Genomic DNA, 21,879 nt, shown 5'->3' with positions numbered 1-21,879 from the left:
CCTGCTCCCTCTGCTGAGCCCTATGTAGATAGCTGGTTAAGAACCATTTCTTTGTTTGCTACAGTTCTGTGGGACCTGTGAAAGCAAGCCCCAGTGGCCACCAGTGCCAGGCAATCAAGGGGTGTGTCCCCTGGGTGGCAGCCACACAAACCAGGGTGCCAGATGGTGCACAAACTTATTCCAGGGAAACACCAGCAACCTGGAGTGATCCAGAGGGAGAATGTGGAGATGGTGATCTCCAGCCTTCCTGGTCTCCAGGAGGATTGCAGTTAGCTCCTAGATATGTGCTAAATTAGAAGACTGACTCTCAGGCAGCAGCTTTTGAAGTATACACATAGGCCTTTTTCAGGAAAAGATGGAGAGATGGGCCTTTCTGTCTGCTCTCTTTGCACTGAGCCCTAGGAGGATAGCCACAGCAAGTCTTCCCCAGCACCTTAAGAAGTGTTTCTTTGTTCATTATAGTTTTGTAGTTCTCATGAATCCAAACCCCACTGGCTTTCACAGCCAGGTGTTCTGGGGCCTGTCCATCAGGTGGAAGTCTTAAAAGTTGGGGCTTAGATGTTGGGTCCAAACCCTTTGCTCCTCAGGGAGAAGCTGGGAGTTGGGAGCCCCTTCCTGATTGCATGTCACTACGCTGGGGGTGAGGTTAATGGCAAGAGTGTGTCTCAGACTTTCCTAGCCATTTCAATGTGGGTATTTTCTCATTTGCCCAATGTGTAGGAGTTTCTGGGCTAGTTTCTAGATTTATTTCAGAGGGAATTATTCCATGTGTAGCTGTAGATTTGGTGTGTCCATGGGAGGAGGTTTGTTCAGGAGCCTCCTATGTCGCCACCTTGAACCAGATCCTAAATTTTAAGGGTATACACACTCTATTAAAAGTAATAACATTTTGTAGCATATTTAATTCTGAAAATCCTGTTTGTTTTCTAGAGTCAGTTATTAATATTTCTGTTTATATTTGTCACTCTTAAAAGATCATGGTTATTACATCAGATCACTCTAAGCTTTTGTTTCCTACTTTTCCATCAAACAAGCATAAATCTGAAAACTTACTGATATTTTTACAAAAATAATTCAAAGGACCTTGGAAAATGTATTTTGCATGCAAGTGATTCTATTGTGAAACTACTGTGCAATGAGGTTTGAAAAGTACTGTCCTACAACACACATGATTCCATATAAAAGTACTATATTTGGACAAACATAATATAACAAAGCATAATAAATTCAGGTCCTCAAAGTAGATGAATTGAATTCAACTTATAATAAAGAAAATCAAGATTGTGAGACGCTAAATAAATAAAACACTTGATGTGGAAGCCCCAAATATCCAAAATATAATTTAAACTACTAAACCCAGGATATGGATTTACCTGGTGCTTTTAGCACAGCAAAGTTTTTTATGATTTGCTAATAAACGTCATTCAACCTATGAGACGTTATCCTTTACCTACTACGTAAAGAATTTTTTCAGATTAGTCAAAAGTGGAACAGTTCCAATAACTATAAACGAAGTGCCTGCAATGAAAGAGGAAAAAATAAGTTTTAAGAGTTTAAGTCAAAACAAAAGGTTAGTGAACCCCACGGTTCACAGCATCATTTATCAGGTGAGTTTAAGCTGTTAATTTTCCAAGTTAGATTTGCAATGTGATGGGTAAGCATAAGTAGACCAGAAAGCAAATTTCCTTTGTTCTGTCTCTAATCCATCAATGGTTTAAGAACTATATGAAAGAAGTCAAGATAAAGTATGAAGGATTTTGTTGTCATTTATTTTCTTTTTAACGCTACAGATACTTAAGTCAGGAAAGCATTTTGAAAGAATTTACTGAATTAATTCCTGATCAAGGACTTTTTTCGAATAACATTTTGCTTAGAGACTCAAAATGTCAGCCATTTAGCGGTTTTCAAGATAAAGCATTCTCAGTGATCTGACATAACTTTCCCAACACAGGAAACTTGAACCTGCAGGGAGAACAAGAAAAGGGCATTGTTGACCTGTATGAGAAAGTGCACATATTCATATTCAAATGACATTGTAGATTAAACAGATGTCACTGAATCACGGATTTTGTAGAATGTTGATCTATTTTGGTGGAAATGAGGTCAGAGTTTCAGAATAGATTTGCAGTTTCATGAGTATAATCATACTTCAGGTTTCTGAGCCTGCATCTGGGATAAACCTTTAGGAAATTCTGCATTATCATTATATACTTCATCAGTGTGATCCAGTTTCAAATTAAGTACATAAGTTAAAAGCAAAATATCATCTTAAAAAAACAACACACAGCCTCACTTGAATTTGGGAAATGAGATTCTGAATTGCAATGTGGCCTGACTGAACATGCCCATTACATTTTAAGATGGATGCCATCCCTTTTGTATTATCTTGAGAATGATTCTGTTTGTTCACTGCTACCCCAGCACCTAGCATAGTTCCTGGCACCAGTATGTTCTCAGGAAGTGCCTTTGAAATAAAGTAATGAATAAATAAACTAATTAATATTAAATATGCATTTTCCCTAACTGGATCAAAATTATTCAATGACCAACTTTCTCCCCTTAACTATGCATTAAAGTATAAACAACGTTGATTTTATTATTTTATCCATATTTTGAGTAGTTGAAAGGCTATATTTCACCACTATTATAAGCAAAATATGCATCTGGCAGACATAATATAAATTTATGATCATATGACCAAGTAAAAGCCATCGAATCCTTAGTGGAATTATTTACTTAGAAAATTCTCAATAACATAATTGGATGAGAGGGAATCCATAGAAAAGACCATATATAAGAAGCCAAAACAGATTATATGAAATAATTATGACCATAAATGTAATATTTTTCATTTTTTCTATTTTGATTCATTATGTAGCTTTTTTGCTAATCCTGGATTTCTAAAATTAAATATTTCTCATTTTTTTTAGTATATCTCTCTCTATATATATATAGTTACAATTATAGTTATAGTTATAGGTATGTGTGTATATGTTAATTATACATGTCTCTATACACATATAGATAGATAGATAGATAGATACACACATCTATATCTCACCATGTACCAAAGTATAGTACAAAAGAAACTGATTGCTATCTAAGACCTCAGAGTCAGTCCTTTGGACCAGGATGACAATGACAAGCTGATGGGAAGAGAATGTTCTTTATAAATGTTCAAAAATTTAAATAAAATTCAGCAGTTCCACACACATAATAAAATCTTGATCAGTATATTGGCTTAGTCTTGGAATAAGTCTGTATAACTTGCCATTAATAGATCATGTTAGGGTGTTACAACATTCCAAAAATTTTAAATGACTCTAACTTATCACCACTGCAGCTGTTCCACCTGGACCTTATAATGGGATTAGAATCTGACTTGGAAATGTTTTTGGGTGGGATTCCAACAACAACCTCTGAGTGCTGAGATATATTTTTAATGGGGATAGGCACGAAATATTTAATAAAGAAAAAGCATGAAACAGTTGTGGGGGTAGGCCAGAACCAAAGAATTCTTAGCAGGAGTAAACTCTCTCAGCCATGTCCAGATAAACTCACCAGTAACAGGTTTCCTTCTAAGTACAGAACTTATTCTCTCTGTATGAGAGTTTTTCAAAAGAATACAAATTTTCAGAGGATAATAAGAACAACCTAGAATAATATGAGCTAATTAATCTCTGCCACATTATACCTATCCATAGAGAATGAAAAAAAGAAAGAGTAAAAGCTTAAAACAAGCAAAGCTTGGTAAAGTAAGACATAAGAAAAGTTAGTTTATAATTAAATTAATCTGCTTCTAAACCTCTCCTGTAAGTCGTTTGTCAGCACTCCTTCCCCACTTCAGAATATGCACTCTGAATGAAAACCAAGAGGTATTTACTGTATTGGGGACATACTTGGATGAAAATAATTACCAAAACTTTTCGAAAGAGAATACATTTTCTAATGAGAATAACACACACTTACCTGAGTGTTTAAGGGATTTCCCAGTACTCAGAATAAGTTCTCAGAGAAAATATAACCAAGAGGATATGAGGGCAGACTTTGTATCCCACCCATGTGAGTTCCAGCTCAACCAACTAAACAGGGTGGATAAGATATCTAACTTCTCAGTGCTCAGTTCTTATCTGCTAAATGGGGATGCCAACAATCCTACTGCAGGTCTTATAAGGATTAAATGAGATAATTACCATCATGTGCTGACTACAGTGCCTGCCTGTAATAGGAAATCAGTAAGTGTTATTTTTATTATTATCAAAAGCAGAAGAGAAGTGATGGGTTTTCTTTATTGAATACGTTATAGTCACTTCTCTAACTAGCCGAGCACCATAGGCAAATCTATTATCTTCTCCTTTTCTTAGTTTTTACCTTTGTAAAATAGAAACATTTTATACAAACTAGAGTTGTTGAGAAAATCAAATGAGATGATGCATCTAAAATTAACTTATAAAATTTCAAGCAATCTACAAATGCCAGTTATCTCACATTCAAGGTCCACTGCCCTGAATTTAAGTTACCTTGGATTAAACTGAAGGAATAGAAACTGACAAAACAGAGAGTGACTCTTTAGACAGGAAAGTGAGAAAAGACACCAGTTAAATGCTGAGTTATAGTTATCTTATTTCTCAAAAGATCTTTTCTTTAATTACATTTAAATAACTACTTTTGTTTGGAATTAAATTTAATTGTAATACATAGACATATTCCCCATATATTCTGGATTATGCCTTTCTTGAGGTTGCAGAAAATATGTTGGATTCTATATAACAAATAGACTAACGTTTTCCTTCTCAGATCAATTTATGCAGCTTTGCTGTTTTCTAAGGTAATGAGAAGAACGTGAATTATTTCACATCTGCAGGTAACATTAAGTTGCTGAATTATTTTCAATCTCCTTCCCACCAAGCCCCTTATCAGACTTGCACACAAGTAAAAAATAAGCTTAAATTTAGGTTTGTTCCATTTCATTCTCTCCTTATGTGAGGATGCTAAAAAGGAATGTAAGAATCAAGTGAATGAGTAAAATACTAGTGTTTAAATATTTCTGACACTGAGCAATTAACACCTGAATAATTTAAAATGTACCATCTTTATTGTTTTATTTTATTGTTGTCTATTTATTTTTAGTTTACATTACAAAACATTTAAAAATGATAAAGGCCTAGTCTCAGCACAAAGAATAGGATATATTCAGATAATACTTATTGTTTCCTCCAGTGTTCCAAGGTACAAGCTGTTGGTGCTTGAATCGGCCATATTTCCGCATTATAGATGTTTAGATAGCTTGGTGCTGTGTTCTTTATAAGAAAAGGAATTAAAACTTCAAAAGAAGCTTAAACTGAGAGTTTATAATTCAAGCTTCTTGGGACAAAAAGTTTGCACTGTGTGCCATTTTTTATTTTAAATGAAAATACATATTTTCCCAACATGCCATTTCGGTTTCACAAAGAGAAGCAGTCAGGAGACTTTATGGTGAAATATTTAAAGAGAACCTTGAACATTAGCCAAAAAAATGCCTTTAAGCTCTCTTAAAACAACTCAGATCTAGGACTTTATTTGCTCATTAGGCTTGTAAGGTGCTCAGGCAGACTTTTATAAAGAAAGAAAAATTCCTTTCTGGGTTATGACTCTAATGGCTTTGTGAATTTTTTTAAAACAAAAGCTAAAGCGAGAGGGGCTGGTGGTTTTGAGAATGGCCCAGGAAAGACAGGTGGCACACTTTCGAAGAGAGAATTCAGCAAGAGAACTTAAATCTGACATAAATAAAATATACTGAATAAAAGAAATTATTTTTGCAGACAATGAATTGAAAATAAATCCCCCAGAGACTCCTTATACGACAAGAGCTACATAAGAGCATCATATAGATATGGTGATTCATAAATGGGAGAGGAACAGTTAAGTCCTTGGCATTGTCAATCATTATAACTGACCATTCCTTGAGGTCACCATGCTATTCCAGGTAATGAATACACAGGGATTCTGTGGGCCCTGAGATGAAGAAGAGGATCCCATAAGCTGAGTGCAGTATCATGGCTTTGCTCACTCCCTTGATTCAGTGCCTCAACTGTACCTACTCAAATTCTTTCTTCCTCAAGGCTAACTCAGATGTTACTTCTCTCATGAAAAGTTCTACAAAGCGTTAGCCTCTGACCTACAAAGTCTTCAATTTGCTTGTATCTCTATACAGCATGTGCGCCTCATTCAATTGTCAACGCCGTTAGGGCCTGGGACTCTGTCTTCATGGTTTCATCATTTCCTTCCCAGAGAAAGCCTAACACACTAACATGCATAGAATAAGTACACAATAAGTTTTGGTCTAATCACATTAAATAAATTCAACCAAAATTTAGATAGAATAGAATGTGATATAATGAAGCCTTTGAATATAAACCCCATGAGGATAGGGGCCTTCTGTGCCTCATTCAATTCTATATCCCCAGTTCTTAAAGCTATGTCTGACCTAAAGGAGGTATTCTGTAGGTATTTGTTGGATGAATGTCACTAAATGTGTGAATAATATTTACCTAACTTTTCCTGTGTTCAGTCAGAACTTGGTCCCATAAGGAGATTCTGTAGGAATGGAACATGGTACCTGTTCTCAAGAAGCTTAAAGACCCCAAGAGTTCATACACTTGAGAAACGGCAGAAGGAACGTGGTGAAGGAGGGTAACAAATGGTGGGAATTAAGTGCCGAGGTAATTGCCCCAAAAAGAAAGAGTGTAAGACAGAGATAATCAGGCATGGTTTTCTGAAGGGAGTCTAACACCTCCTAACCCCACGCTCCAGATCTTAAAGAAAAGGAAAGACAGAACTGAAGAAAACAAGAAGGAAATGCAAGAAGAGAAAAGAATATGTTGAAACTTGCAGAAGGAGAAACTAGATTACCATCACTACGTAAATGGTTTGAGTAAAGCAGGAAATAGAAAGAACGTGTGTATTTGGGTAATTCTTTGTTTATAATTTGATGAAAAAACAGAAGAATTGAAGTTTGTTGTTGGATAATTGAAAGCCTGGAGAGAAGCTGAAAGCAATCCTAGAGAATAATTATTTCAGAGGTTTTATTTTATCTAGATTGACTCTAAAACAATAAACATGCTCCCTCTAATCTCTTCTAATCAAGAGATTCTAATGAATCTGTGAGCAGCAGTAAACGTAAATGGAAGAGTATGGCAAACCCAAACAAGTAGGAGAATTAAGAGCTCACATCCAAACGAAGGATTGGGTCATCTCTCCAGATAAAGAACACGGACAACTGGAGAGATTTTCTGAAGGCAAATGGATCATGAAACAATTAGTGGAGAAAGAAAGCGTAAATATCAGCTGTAGCCTTTTGACCAGTTGCAGAAATAAGGACTGTAGTATCTACCCAATATCCTTTTGGTGAATTAATTTCCTAATTAATAAAAGCAATAATAATAATAAGCTGAAGTCAACTGAGAACATCAAATCAACAGACAATGAAACAAATTTTTAGATGGAAATAGCTGCTAAACAGAATTTCATCATAAAATTTTATAATATGAATAAAAAGAAAACCTTCCAGAGGAAGAGACAGAAGAGAGAAAGAGACAAGGATCACACTGGCATTAGTCTTCTCATGAGCACCATGAGAAGCACTATTAGATGGCAAAAAAACACCACATCACCACCACCAACACCAACAAGTCTTCAAGTTTCTCAAGGGAAATGATCACGAGTATAGAATTCTCTGTCTGGGCAAAGTACCAACCAATTGTGAAGGCCATATGAAGACGTTTTAAAACAACCAAGGACTCTGTAAATTTACCTCCTACACATTATTTCTTAGGAAATGACTTAAGGATGTGTTCAGGAGAATGAAGATAAAATTTGGAAAAGAAAAATATTTGCACTATAAAAATAGGAGAAAACAATTGGGCAAGAGTTAGTGAGCTATAAGAAGATTTTAAGGAAGAAGAATTGAATGGATTTTAGAAAAAAAGAGAAAATAATCAAGGTTCTGGATAACTTTAGAGGCATAGTGAAGAAACTATAATGTCTTATATCAGCCAATAGGAAGAAAGCAATGGAAAAGAAAATTTAAAAGCCTATATAAGAAATTAAAATATGAAATTAAAGAAGAAAAGAGAATTCCTTTGTGCTAAACACTAGGAAAAATCTTTCAATTGGCAGAGGAAGGGTGGCATTAGAAAGGCATTGTATTCCTAGCATACTATCTGACTTTGCAGTGAACAATATTTATCTAGACATACTATTATGTCTAGGCAATATATATATAGACATAATAATGTAAATGCTATCTTTATTTTCAGCATTTAACTTCTACAATCAGCACATAGCCAAGAGATGGGAAACTTAAGTGTGGTTTCAGAACAGAATGAAAATGTTAGCTTCCTTAAAAATGTGGAAAAATTTATAGCTGCCTGAAAATAGGAAGTGGAATGTAGGGAGGTGTAGTGGGCTGAATAGTGACCTCCAAAATGGTATGTCAATGTCCTACGCCCCAGAACCTCTGAATATTACCTTATATGGCAAAGGGTGTGGTTAAATTAAGGATTTTGAGAAGAGAAGCTTGTCTGGGGTTATCTGGGTGGGCCCTAAATGCAATCACATGTATCTTTATAAGGGAGAGGCGAAGGTAGTTAAGAGACAGGAGAGGAGGAGACAATGTGACTCTTGGAGGCAGAGACTGGACCGATGCAGCCACAGCCAAGGAACACGTGGAGCCTCCAGAAGCTGGAGAAGGCAAGGAATGGATTCTGCAGCGGAGCCTTCAGAGGGATCACGGGCCTCTTGACACTTTGAGTTCAGACTTCTGGCCTCCAAAACTGTGAGAGAATAATTTTCTGTTGTAAGCCACCAAGTTTGTGCTAATTCGTTACAGCAGCCAGAGAAAACAAATACAGGTGGAAAAACGTGTACTTGGATGTAAATCAGACCCAAATGTCACATGTTTAATCAAGAAAATAATAAGACCGGCACACACACACAAAACGTCAACATCGAAAATGAGAAAGGGTCCATAACTATCATTATGGAGAATATTTCAAAATAAGATACTACTATGTATAAAGTTTATATGAATGGTTGAAAGTGCAGAGTTTTTTAAAAATTAGATTTTAAAAAACTACCTACTCCCAAAATTTTGGTAGGAAAAGAGATGAAGAGAAAAGAAATAAAAGAAATTGAAATGGTAGCCAAAGATTTGCTTCTAAATAAGCACCAGTTCTATACGCCTTTTAGGAAATTTCTTACAAAACATTAAATATAGGTAATACCTATATAAGCTAAATCAATGCATAAAAAACATACATAGTTTTCGAAGGGTCTGGCAAAACCACTCCTGGTTAATGCATTCATTCATCATTTACATAGACACTAAATTCTTAAATAAAACATTATTAAAGGGAATCTAGCAGTGTATCATGATTCTAATATATCCCATCCAGGTAAGCTTTAATTGCAAAAATAAAAAGATGGTTCAGCAGTACATAATAATCACTAGATTAAAATATTTGAAAATATTTGAAAAAATAAATAAATAAAATATTTGAAAAAATAAAAATTGGAAAATGTGAAAAATGTTCGATAAATTTAACAGTCATTCCTGATTCCCAGTTAGTAATAAACAAAGATTAGAAGGAAACATCCATAGATTGATAAAGGGTATCTGGAAGAAACCTACAGGAAACACACTATAATGATAAAATATGGCTAACATAAGGCAGAAGCTGTCCTCACTACTGTCCAACTTTGCACTAAGATTCAATAAGAAAAAGAAAAGAAAGAAAAGAAATGACTATTTTAAAGGGTGAGACAAAACTGACATTATTTTCCGAAAATATAATTATCTTGAAAAATCCTAGAAAATAAACTTTAAAAAAATGAAGTTAATAATAGAGCTCAGTAAGTTAGCCAGACGAACACAATAAAACTATATAAAATATTGGAATAAAACTGGCAAAAATATGCAAGAGATATGCATAGAAAATTATTAATCTTTATCAAAGCAGATAAATGAAGATCAGAATGAATGAAGAACCATTTACGTCCCTGAATTGGATGACTCAATATTGTTAAATGGTTACTTTTTCCAAAGTTAATTCATGAATCCAATGAAATCTCAATCAAAATTTCAACTATTTACAAAACTTTACAACCTGATTCCTAAGTATATCTATAAGAAGTAACATAATTAAAGAAAAATAATTTAAAATAATAAAGAACTTGCTTTACTAGATATCTATCAAAATATACCACAAACTCTAGTAATTAAAACAGCATAGTATTGTCACAGGTATAGATATATAGATATAGATCATTTGTATAAATGTGTACAAATGGGGAACTATTTTATGCTAAAGGTAACATTTTGAATCAGTGGGAAAGATGAAATAAATAGTGTTGAGACAGTGGCTATCTTGGTAAAAGAGTAAAGTTAGGTTCCCCTCTCACATCACACCCAAAAATATATTTAATTTATTAAAAATAGATGAAAATATTAAAATTAAAATTTATTAGAATAAAAGATAAGGGAATTTTTTGTTTTATTTTGTAGGGGAAAAACGTCCTTGTTTGGAAAGACACTACCCAAAAGCATACTCACGAACTCTTAAAAAAATGTAAATTGTTAAAATTGAGAACCTATTTGACACCATTCTATTAAGACAGAAAATGTACATATCACTTTTTCCCAACAATTCTACTCTTATGAAGCTACAAAGTTATCTTACAGAGATACTCATATTCACACTCAAAGATGTTATTCACCAGTGTTCATTTCAGCATTGCTTTTAACATAGAGAAATTGGAAATAATGAAATAACTATATGTGGGAATAGTTGGAGAAATTATGGTTCATTCATACTATGAAATACTTACAATCATTAAAAAATATATGTTTTCCAGGAGGTGTGGTGTAACAACCCACCACTTAAGTGTGAGCTGTGCATTGTGACTGCCTTCCAATGAGTACAGTGTGGAAAACGGGGAAAAAGAGTGGATTTACAGTAGAGAAACCTGACAAACCAGGTGACCAACGTTAACACCATTGGTGGCATGTTAAGAGAGTGTACTCTTGATATGATGTGATGAGAATGGCAGTACACTTTTGTGGTATTCTTCCAGAAAAACTACAACCTGTGTCTAACCACGAGAAAAGCATCAGGAAAAAAAATTTTTTTAAAGGAATTCTACAAAATACCTGACCAGTACTCCTCAAACTGTCAAGGTTATCAACAAACAAGGAAAGTCTGAGAAATGATCTAGAGGAGACTAAGAAGATAGGATGTCTAAAGATCCTCCTGGGATCCTGGAACAGAAAAAGGACATTAGGTAACAACTAAGGAAACCCGAATAAAGTATGGACTTGAGTTTAATAATAATATCAATATCAGCTCATTAGTTGTGACAAAGGTACCATAGCAATATAAGACATTAATAAAAAAAATTAAAAAGCAGCAAATATAGAGGAAATACATTGAGAATGAGTTTTTTTAAGAGGCTGGAAAGATATTGTAATACTGTCAAAAATCCAGAAACTGTAAAAAATAAAACCAGATCAGTAAAATAGTATTTAGTAAGAGTTTATTGTGCAAATAAGAGCAGGTCACCAACTGCAACTTTCAAACCCAAAACTGATATGAAGTTCAGAGGCATGATGTTACAGAATGGCTTATAAAGTGAAAATGAGGAAGTTGTTTAACCTTTACGATAATTGGTTGTTACAGTGGGAGTTTCCAGACAGCAGGGGATTGGTTACAAGTGATTATCTTATATCATTTTAGGAAAATGACTTAGGTTTCCTTTATGATTATTAGAGGCATTTACAAGAAATAACCTAAGTTACATTTTGCTTATGTTCATGAAATAAGCTAGATTTAGTTTTGCTTATGTGGCTTAAATGGTTTCGTCTGCTTAGAGAATTCTCAAGTCTGGCTCCATTTTGTATTTAATTTTAACAATACTATTAGTTACCATAAATCTCAATGTTATTTTTTTCTTTTACTTAAATAACTGTCCATAGTCAATCAGCATATCCTTCGCAAAATTCTTGGAAATTGTCACGATGAATGGATAATCTATTTTTAATTTTTTTTAAAGATAGGCCACTTACTAAAGTATCAGTTTGGTGTTCTTTCATATATATATGTGAATCTCAGTGATAAACCATTTCCTTCTTGTTGCCATTTCTTGTAACTCAAGTGCTAAACCCACAGGAGGTAAACAAGTCTTAAGACTTCTGGTATATATGTAACTATGTGCGATTATGCATGGATTTGCAAAAACCTCTGAGTTCAGAGTTCCCAATTATCTTTAGTTTTTAGAATGCTGCTCTTTAATACCAGAATTCTGCCTACAATAAGAAGATTGGCAAACATAGGATAGAAATTAGGGTAAAACTCTCCCTGATCATTTATCAAAGTATAGAAAACATCCCAAATCCCTTCTATTACTCAGAGAATGTGTGCACTAGGCTAATCATGTCTATCTGATTCATTTGGCCAGTGCTTTACTGATTGGTAAGTGCAGGGCATTTAGGGGATATTAGAGTTATTAAAAGTATAAAAAATAGAAAATCAATAGTCACATTTTTCAAGACATCACTGTAGAATTGGGTGCATCATAATACTGTTTAAAAGGTCACATTTGCAATTCCCCGGATACACCGGCATTTCATTTTATTACAAAAATTAGAATAAAGTAAAAAAGGATAATAATTAGAGTTGATTTATATCAGCAATGGTAGCTAACCCTCTGCCAAATACATGGAAGACACTGAAAATATGGTGGATTTAAATTTTCAGCATGATTAGATTCTTCTAGATCTCTTTGAAATTGCCTGCACAAGAAGCACTTAAATTTTTTGAAGTGGAGGGGAACTAACAATGTGCATCAGTAATTAAGAGTTACTTGCAGAAGGAGATGGGGTGTGTAGAGGAAACGTTTGTGGCTTAGTATTTTCAAGCAAGCCAGGAAAGAAATCCCTCTGATTTAACCTCAAATAAAAGTTTTGATTTTTGATTATGATAATGATGTTATTTACATTAGCTTCAAATATATTAACATATTGACACTCCATCAAACTCCCAGGAACTATAGTCACAAATGCTGATGACCCTCTCCATGACTTCAGGTGCCTTTCTGCCTCTCATTCAGAGAAGTGGAATCTTCCACAGTAGAGTAATAGCCTGAACAGATAGCTCAGTAGAGAGCATATTTCTAGGAAATAGTCAAACATGGGTACACGTTCCTAGAGTAGATAGATATTTATATACTGAATGAGTTTCAGAAATGCCAAGTTTCAGGCAGCAAAAGACATCTACCTTGTATTCAGAGAAAGGGGAGGATGTTAAAAATAAAATGGATTTAGGAACTAATATAATGCAAAATTTGAACATGTGCAGACTTTGTTATAGACCAAATCTCCACTTCATAGTGTGTTTAATTAAAGAAGTGGAAACTTGAAGGTTGAGAAGTCTAAGTTCCCTGAAAGCTTCTTTACTGCTGCTCTGAACCCATGAACAGTTTTACACAAGAACATTTAACGTTTTAGGTGAACTTATACATTACTTACTTCTAGAAAGCTTCTAGATTCTAAGTTAATACCATCTCATCCATTTTAAAAAATACTTTTTAAAAAGAATTTGACCAAGATCCAGCCTATGGTTAAATCTAAATAATGTAACATATCAAAGAATCCGTTCCATCTTAGTAAAGTTGTACGACAGAGTCAACTGCCATAAGTGAGCTGCTATGTTGCATCCAGGTGCTTCCCCTTCAAGGAGCTAGGATATTGGTGAAAAAATTGTTTGGCAAGGTAAAAGGAAGTTAAACGTGAAGGAGACCACAGAGCAAATATGTTAACTCCTTGAGTCTTATCAACATTCGGGAAAGTCCATTTATTCAGTCAAAGGATCTGCCAAGACCCCTCGTGACCTATATTAGAAAGTCCCAACTCCTTGGCATGGTATTCAAGACACTTCAGAATTGTCACCCAAAGCCAACTTAAGACTCATTTCTCATCACTCCTCTCTCTAGACCCACCCACTACTCAGTTTGCAGATGTGGTGGGGCATGGTAGGTCAGTTCACACACCTGGGAGATTTTTTCCCACTCTCTGGACTCTTCCTGAAATGTTCTCCCCACCCTGGAAGTCCTCACAACTACTCTTCACCCTTCCAGGCCCAGATCAAATTTTACCATCTCGATGAAACGCTCCTCTGAAAGTTAGGCAACATTAATCACTTAGTTCTTTGTGCATTATTTCGTATAGCATTTGTTACTTTTTACTATAACTATTTATATTTTTTTTGACCTTCTCACCAGGTAGTGTAGAGAGCCAGGAGATTATTACATTGTTCATCTTTGAATCCTCCAAATTTAGCACAGTATTTATCCAAGTGTTCTGTAGGGTATCATTAGGTTATATATGAAAAAAATTTCAAAGTATGTTTGCAAAACATTCTAGTAAACAAAGTTAAACAGATTTATTTACTACAGGACTTCTTAGAATCCCCAATATGCTAATTTACACCTAATCTGCTAGGTAACATAATACGCTGGATTTCACAGTTATTTGGTTATGGAATCCTATTTAAAAGAAATCTATCCTATAGAACATACTTTGGTTATTGCCTTCTTAGCACATAGTAGACACTCCAAAAATGCTTGTTAAATAAATAAGTAAATAATTATTTTTTATACTATAAGTTATTTACTTTATCAGAGAGTTTGGATTTCTCTATGGAAATAACACTGCTCAGGGGTTAACCTATTCACTTGGAAAACTACTCTCTCTGCTTTTTCTGGGCAGTGGGATATATGACAAATCCTACAACTTTTTACATCTCTATTTCCCTATGTTTAAAGCAGGTAATAATCACCTCAATGGTGCTTGGGAATAGTTTTTAAGTACTCTATTCTGTTGAAGTGCAACTGACAGTGAAGACACGATTATTGACTTAAGCCATTATTAAAAAATAACAGCTTGCTCTGGTATGGATAAAAAGACCTGGTTTGTGTCATTGTGTCTGAGATATACTCAGTATTTTTGGCCATAATGAATAAGCCTTTCATTTTGGTTTAGTGGTGGTTCTTATATAGAGCAAACCATTTCCTTAAAAAAAAAAAAGTTTTCTTACCCTAAACTGTCTACCATAACTAATTCTTCAAAGTCATTGGAAAAAATAGACATATTTTCTGACTTTGGTTTCTGGCTCAAGATCTCTCTAAGTTCCCTGAATATATTTAATTAAAACCTTCATATAAAAATCACATGAAACAGATTTTTTAAGCCCTATAATCTGGGCTATTTGTAGGAACCGTCACCTTGCTATAGACAGACTTCTCTTGGTGGAAAAATCCTCTTAACCAATCGCCAACTAGGGGTCACTGAGAACTGTGCTGTGCTTAGTGTTTCTCCAGGCCCAGTTCTGCATTAGTTCTTATTTGCTGTGGGTTTTTTTATACATGCAAGCTGGCCATTAACCCCATAATTAAAATATCTTTCAAATAAGGAAAACCAAACCATTCTATTGAATGTTTTTGTATTTTTCACTCTACTACAAATTAAATGCATATTTCTTGTTGTTGTTTATAGAAATTTAATGTTTTAGTTACTTCTTAAATGCATATTTCTAACTAGAAAGATTAAACCACGTGCGACTATTTCACACACAGAGAGCTTGTTGACAAGAATATCTGACCCTGGGATATTTCAATTCCCCACCTGGAGGCTAAGCTTCTAAATTGTTTATCTGCTGTCATGGCTTTTGTTCTTTGTATTTCCTGGCAAATGGTATCCGTGGAGAATAATTGTTGCAACAAAACAATATGATTCCATGGTATTTGGTGAACTTTAGGAGAGGGCATGTGAAACCAATATGTTTCATCCATATTTATTAAGCAAAAATTATTGTTTGGATTCATTGATTCATCCAATAAATATTTTTTGGACCTAAGTATCCCTTTCCAACTTTTAGTTACTTTTTCCCTGTGATATTCTTCAATTTTCTGTTGGCTTTGAATAAAGCCAACTCTGGAATGAGAAAAATAGTGCCAGATGTCACATAACTGAGCAGAGACTCAGGTGATAACTTATGGGGGAAATGAGATGATTTAACTTCATTTACAATGGCTTAAAGTGAATATATACAGATAGTCAGCTCATATGTGCTGCCATGATCACTAAGGTAAATATGGTTTATACCCAGTCTCCCAGCCACCCAAATATTTTTTTAGTAAAAGATAACCCTTTGTGACATTTTAACTCAAAATGATCTCTGATGCTTGCTTTAACTGATTTCTCATGTATAAAAATACTCAGGGGGCACAGTGGTTAAGTTTGCACACTCCGTTTTGGCAGCCCAAGGTTCACTGGTTCGGATCCCGGGCACAGACCTATGCAGCACTCATCAAGCCATGCTGTGGCGGCGTCCCATGTATAAAGTAGAGGAAGATTGGCACAGATGTTAGCTCAGGCCAATCTTCCTCAGCAAAAAGAGGAAGATTGACAACAGATGTTAGCTCAGGGCCAATCTTCCTTACCAGAAAAAAAAAAAAACTCAGAAGAGTGGGAGTTCATAGAGTGTAATGTTGCCTCAAATAAATCCCTCTAGTATGGGCTCTGAACCTTGTTACCTCACGACACAGATTGTCCTACGGGAGATCTTAAAAACTTGTAGAGTTAGATTCAGAATGTTAGAGCTGGAAGAGACAGCAGAGATCCTTTGTTTCAAATCTTGGTTCTCTTTCCACACATCTCCCAACTGTATCCTCTTTTTTTTTTTTTTTTGCGAGGAAGATTAACCCTGAGCTAACATCCGCGTCCATCTTCCTCTACTTTATATGGGACGCAGCCACAGCATGGCTTGACAAGCAGTGTGTTGGTCTGGGCCCGGGATCTGAACCTGCGAACCCCGGGCCACCAAATCAGAGTGCGCAAACTTAACTGCTACACTACCTGGTCCCCCAAGTGTATCCTCTTTATTCCCACGTGCTCCATATCAACGTAGAGAACAATGTCAATGAAAACTAGCAATACTGACTGTTCTGCAAGTCTCTGCAGCAGCATATTATTATGATAAACCACTCAATCACTTGCATTTGTAGTTCAAATGTTTATTTTTGTTTTAAAAGCTATGTGAAAGTTTAATTCCACAGAAAGATAATAAAGTTCATTTTTTCCATATCTGACAGTGATTTCTTCAATCCACTAATCAAATGAGCTGTTCAGTTATTTAGAATTATATCTTAAAACCAATCCGAAGCTTTCCTTCTTTTTTTTCTCTTTTAGGAACCTCTCCCTGTTTTTCCAAACTCTTCTCCTCTTCAACTCTACTGGAGGGTCTAATTTGCCTTCTTTCACAGCCTCTTTCCCACTACTCTTCTCCAACCCCAAGAGTGTCTGCCTAACCAATTACCCCACTTCTCAGCTACTTGACAATGATAAATAAATGCTTTGATCTACCCGCCCTTGTGTTTGCTAGGAAATGTATCACACTTCCGTTAGAAGGTATAATTAAAGGCTTGTTCCAGTCAAAATAAAATATTCCATAACAGTCAGGGAAAGGAATGTAGGGAGCTTCCATAAGTGGCTGGTCAGTAACAGAAAAAGTGAGTGCGGAGTGTGCGTGTGTGTGCATGCGTGAACTTTAACACCCTGCAAGTCACTTAAAAATTCTATTCCAGATGACTGGAAAAGTAAACGGACTTTGGAGATCTATAAATGTGCTGCTTGCCTCTCCTGACCACACTGCGGCACTGCAGTTTTTCTAAGGCCCATCTCTAAGTGAACAAAAGCAACTGTGACAGAAGTTCCTGAATTCTGGATTGAAAGTGTGCCAGAAGAAGGGTGGATGGGAGGAGAGGCAAATGTTCATTACTCCCGCGCTGTCTGTTCTTACTGTGGTATAGCTGTCACAGGTTGGGTTCTCTGGAAGCAGATGCTGAGTTTGGGGTGCACATGTTTATTATGAGCACCTGTGAAGGGAAGGTGGCAAACCAGGATCTGACATAAAGAGAAATCAAACTGTATTAACTATAATGCGGGCTCAAGAAAGATTCTTCCAAACCCACCCCCTGGTGCAGGAGCTGTGCTTCAGAGCGCATGCTGGCCTGAATCAGCTGGCCTTTATATTCCTGTCTTACCCAGTCACCAGATTCGGGCAGCCCAGAAGAGGGAAAGAGCTGACAAAGGGAGGCTGTCTGCTGACCACAGCTGGGCAAGTCCATGCCTGAAGGGGAATAAGTGTGGTGCATCTCTGTGTCTGCCACAACAGCTAAGAGAAGCTGGATATAAATTTAGACCTTACATGCGAATCATTTCAAAGCAAGAATATGTCTCCAGCTCCTCAACACAACAGGACTCAGTGATTATTCCGTTATGATGAACTCCTCCCCTGCAGAGCCAGCTAGATGGAATATGTAACTGATTCCATAATCCAAGGGACCCTGATATCTCCCTGTACATCGCTCAAACTTGCAGCTCCTGGATATATCCAATAACCTTGCTGTGGGAGCACAACAGGCTGACAACCTTAACCCAAGAGTTCTCTCGTCTATTAACCATATGTGAGGGGAGCAGTCTTTCTATATGGTTTTTATCCATATGTGCAATCGCTCACTTGTTCAGTTATTAATTAACTAATTCATTCATTCTTCCTTTTGCCTACTTCAAGAGTGCCTCTGAGGAATCCTGAACTGGAAAATTTCCTTAAAGGTCAATCTTCTCATTTATGGATGCCAGAACTAAAAATCATGCAAATTTACCCAAGGTCTCACATCTAATCATTGTCTAAGTTACTACCAGAAGTCTTTGTGTTTTGACTCTTAATCCATTGTTACCACAGCTAATTCCCACCAGAGACTAAAACACTACCAAACTATAATACCTTAAATTGAAAATGTAATCAAATTATTCAACATTATCTTCCAAAAATTCTGCTATAATATACAATCGGTTTAAACCAAGCCATAATTTATATTCATATCAAATTATTTGATATAGTAGAGCAAATACTTTTAAACATACACACACAGAGCTGGTTCAGTATGTACAATATAGCAGTTAAATGCATTATTAAATCAATTCCCTCAATTTACTATGACTATATACAAACAAATGTACTGAAATGCATTATGACATACTTTCAACTACCATGAGTATTACCACAAAATGCCATAGATGAATTGCTTGACAGTGACTTGGACAAACATGATAGTAACTGAATTGATTGTGTTGGCTATTTACCAATCCATGTCTTTGGAATATCTGGCTCCATGTAAATGTGGATTCTATATGACCTGAGAGGTTAATTGGATCAAATAATCCTAGGAAGGAAGGTGTGGTTGAGCCTAGTTTTATTTATTCATATATTCTAAGTAAACACAAAAATATAAGTACTACTAATAATGAGTACCATTTACTGAGTGTTCACTATATGCTAGAAATTTCACCAGACTATATACATGTATATATATAGTAGTATATTTAATGTATATTTATATATGTGTGTATAATTATATATGAGTGCATATAATTATAAAATAAATATTATCTCTGTATCAAATTTATAAATATTAATTATTATTCTCATTTTACATTTCATATATGAAGGATAGGCTTAGAGAGTTTTTAAAAATTTGCCCAAGGTCACAAAGCTAATAAGTGACAGAACCAGGATATCAATCCAGGTATGGTTGTCCTAAAAGTCTTCATTTTGTTTTCCATTATTCTGTTTTAGGATCCTCACCCACATCTTGTGGATGAGTAACTGAATCTGATGTTATTTTGCCTTAGTTAGCAAAAAAATCCCAAGTGGAGCTGTTAAAGAAACTCGGGTTCTTGGATATCCTGAGTACTCGTCCCATAGCCACATGGCTTTTCCTGTCATAGAAAAGATCCAATATTTTACAAATAATAATAAACCAACTTGGGATAACAAGTCTTGTAAGAATAGTCCTCATCCATGATCATTTTTTAAAAATAAAAAGTCTTGCATTAACTTGTTATCTATTTGGTAGAGTCATATCTATTCTAATTCCAGAAATATAATGCAGCCTCATACATGGACAGTGTAGGAGTTACTTCTATTGGTTGTGATTTTAGGACCTCATAGATTAAAATCTCATTGTGCAGACAAGATATAAACAGGTGAAAAATTCACTAAATAAATAACAATCAAAATAGCAATAAAAAAACTAGAATATACACTGTGTCTAGATATGAGTGAGATCGACATAAGGAGTGGGCAGAGAGAGAGTAAAAAGGAAAGAAATGAATATAGAGTGAAAGAGAAATCAATCATTGAAATAAACTGGTCTGCAATTTTTAAGAAGGATTTAGAGGTGTGGATGAAATTTTGATAGCAAAGATGGGAAGGTTAAAGGTGGACTGAAGTTAGAACTTGGAGGGTCTCCAGCACAAGGTTATGAACTTTGGACTTCATCCTCTATAAATTAGGAGGCGTCAAACGCATCTAAGGAGGACTGAAAGGCAATATCTGGAGAGATTTTGGTTTGTCACATCTCAGGGGAAGCTACTGGCATCTAGTGGGTAGAGGCCAGGGATGCTGTTAAACATCCTACAACAGGAGTACAGCCCCCCACAACAAAGAAATATCTCGTCCAAAAGTGCCGAGGTGGAGAAACTCTGACTCAGAGTGAAATGGTTTATACTTCTGTCCTTTTGAGCTGGTGATATTTACCATGTACTTCTTCTCGAGAAGTTCACACTTTACTAGAAGCATAACATTATCTTGCTAAGTTGGTGGATAAATACTTCATAATAAATTCTAATAGAAGGAGAGTGCTTTTTAAAACCTACTTATAAGGAATTACTGGAGCGATGTAAGAAAAGTAAGATTTTTCTGGTCCTCCTACTCATAAGAGTCACTTACACTAAAACATCTCAAGGACACTACATGGGAAAAAGGCTTAAAAAGGAGGAAATCTTGGGGCCAGCCTGGTGGTGTAGTGGTTAAGTTCACATGCTCTGCTTTGGTGGCCTGGGGTTCGCAGGTTCAGATCCCAGGCGCAGACCTATGCACAGCTCATCAAACCATGCTGTAGCGGTGTCCCACATATAAAATAGAGGAAGACGGGCACAGATCTAAGCTCAGCGACAATCTTCCTCAAGCAAAAAGAGGAAGATTGTCAATAGATGTTAGCTCAGGGCCAATCTTCCTCACCAAAAAAAAAAAAAAAGGAGGAGAAAAATCTCAGCTATGTCTGCTTTGCAGGAACTGATGCATCCTCTCTTTTTATACCAAATCAAATGCCCTTAGCCACTCCATCTTTGACATTACTCCAAAGCCCTGACAGGTAAGGAGAGAATAAGCATATGAATGGCATTTCACAGTTTCTTTGCTCTAACCTGAGGCAAAATGATGCCCTGGACTAAATGTTTATTTATTTCCCCAAGGTCAACCCCAATCATAGATATCCCTTTTGCCCTTATATCTGCTCTTCCCACCCTCCTACAAAGATCTCCCAGATAAAGTACAGGGAAGAAACTAAATAAAATCTAGGGTCGTGGAGGTTGTTTCTCATAGGTCAAGAAAGACCCAGGCCACTTCTATTTTCTGAAATCTCTGCTACACTAATAAAATAAAATAAAATAAATAAAATAAAATAAAATAAAATAAAATAAAAAATGCCAAGACAGGATTACCCCAAAATATTTGTAGTTTAATTTAGTAATTTAGCAAATTACCACTTTTTGTTCCAATACAGTCATGCGTCACTTATCGATGAGGACACATTCTGAGAAATGCATCGTTAGGTGATTTCGTCATAGTGTGAACATCATAGAGAGTACATACACAAACCTAGATGGTATAGCCTACTACACACCTAGGCTAGATGGTACTAATCTTATGGGACCACTGTTGG

This window comes from Ceratotherium simum, chromosome 36 (genome assembly GCF_057802395.1).
Source record: "Ceratotherium simum simum isolate JZ-2026a chromosome 36, ASM5780239v1, whole genome shotgun sequence".
NCBI classification, from domain to species: domain Eukaryota; kingdom Metazoa; phylum Chordata; class Mammalia; order Perissodactyla; family Rhinocerotidae; genus Ceratotherium; species Ceratotherium simum.
Note: the sequence above shows the minus strand (reverse complement) of the source record.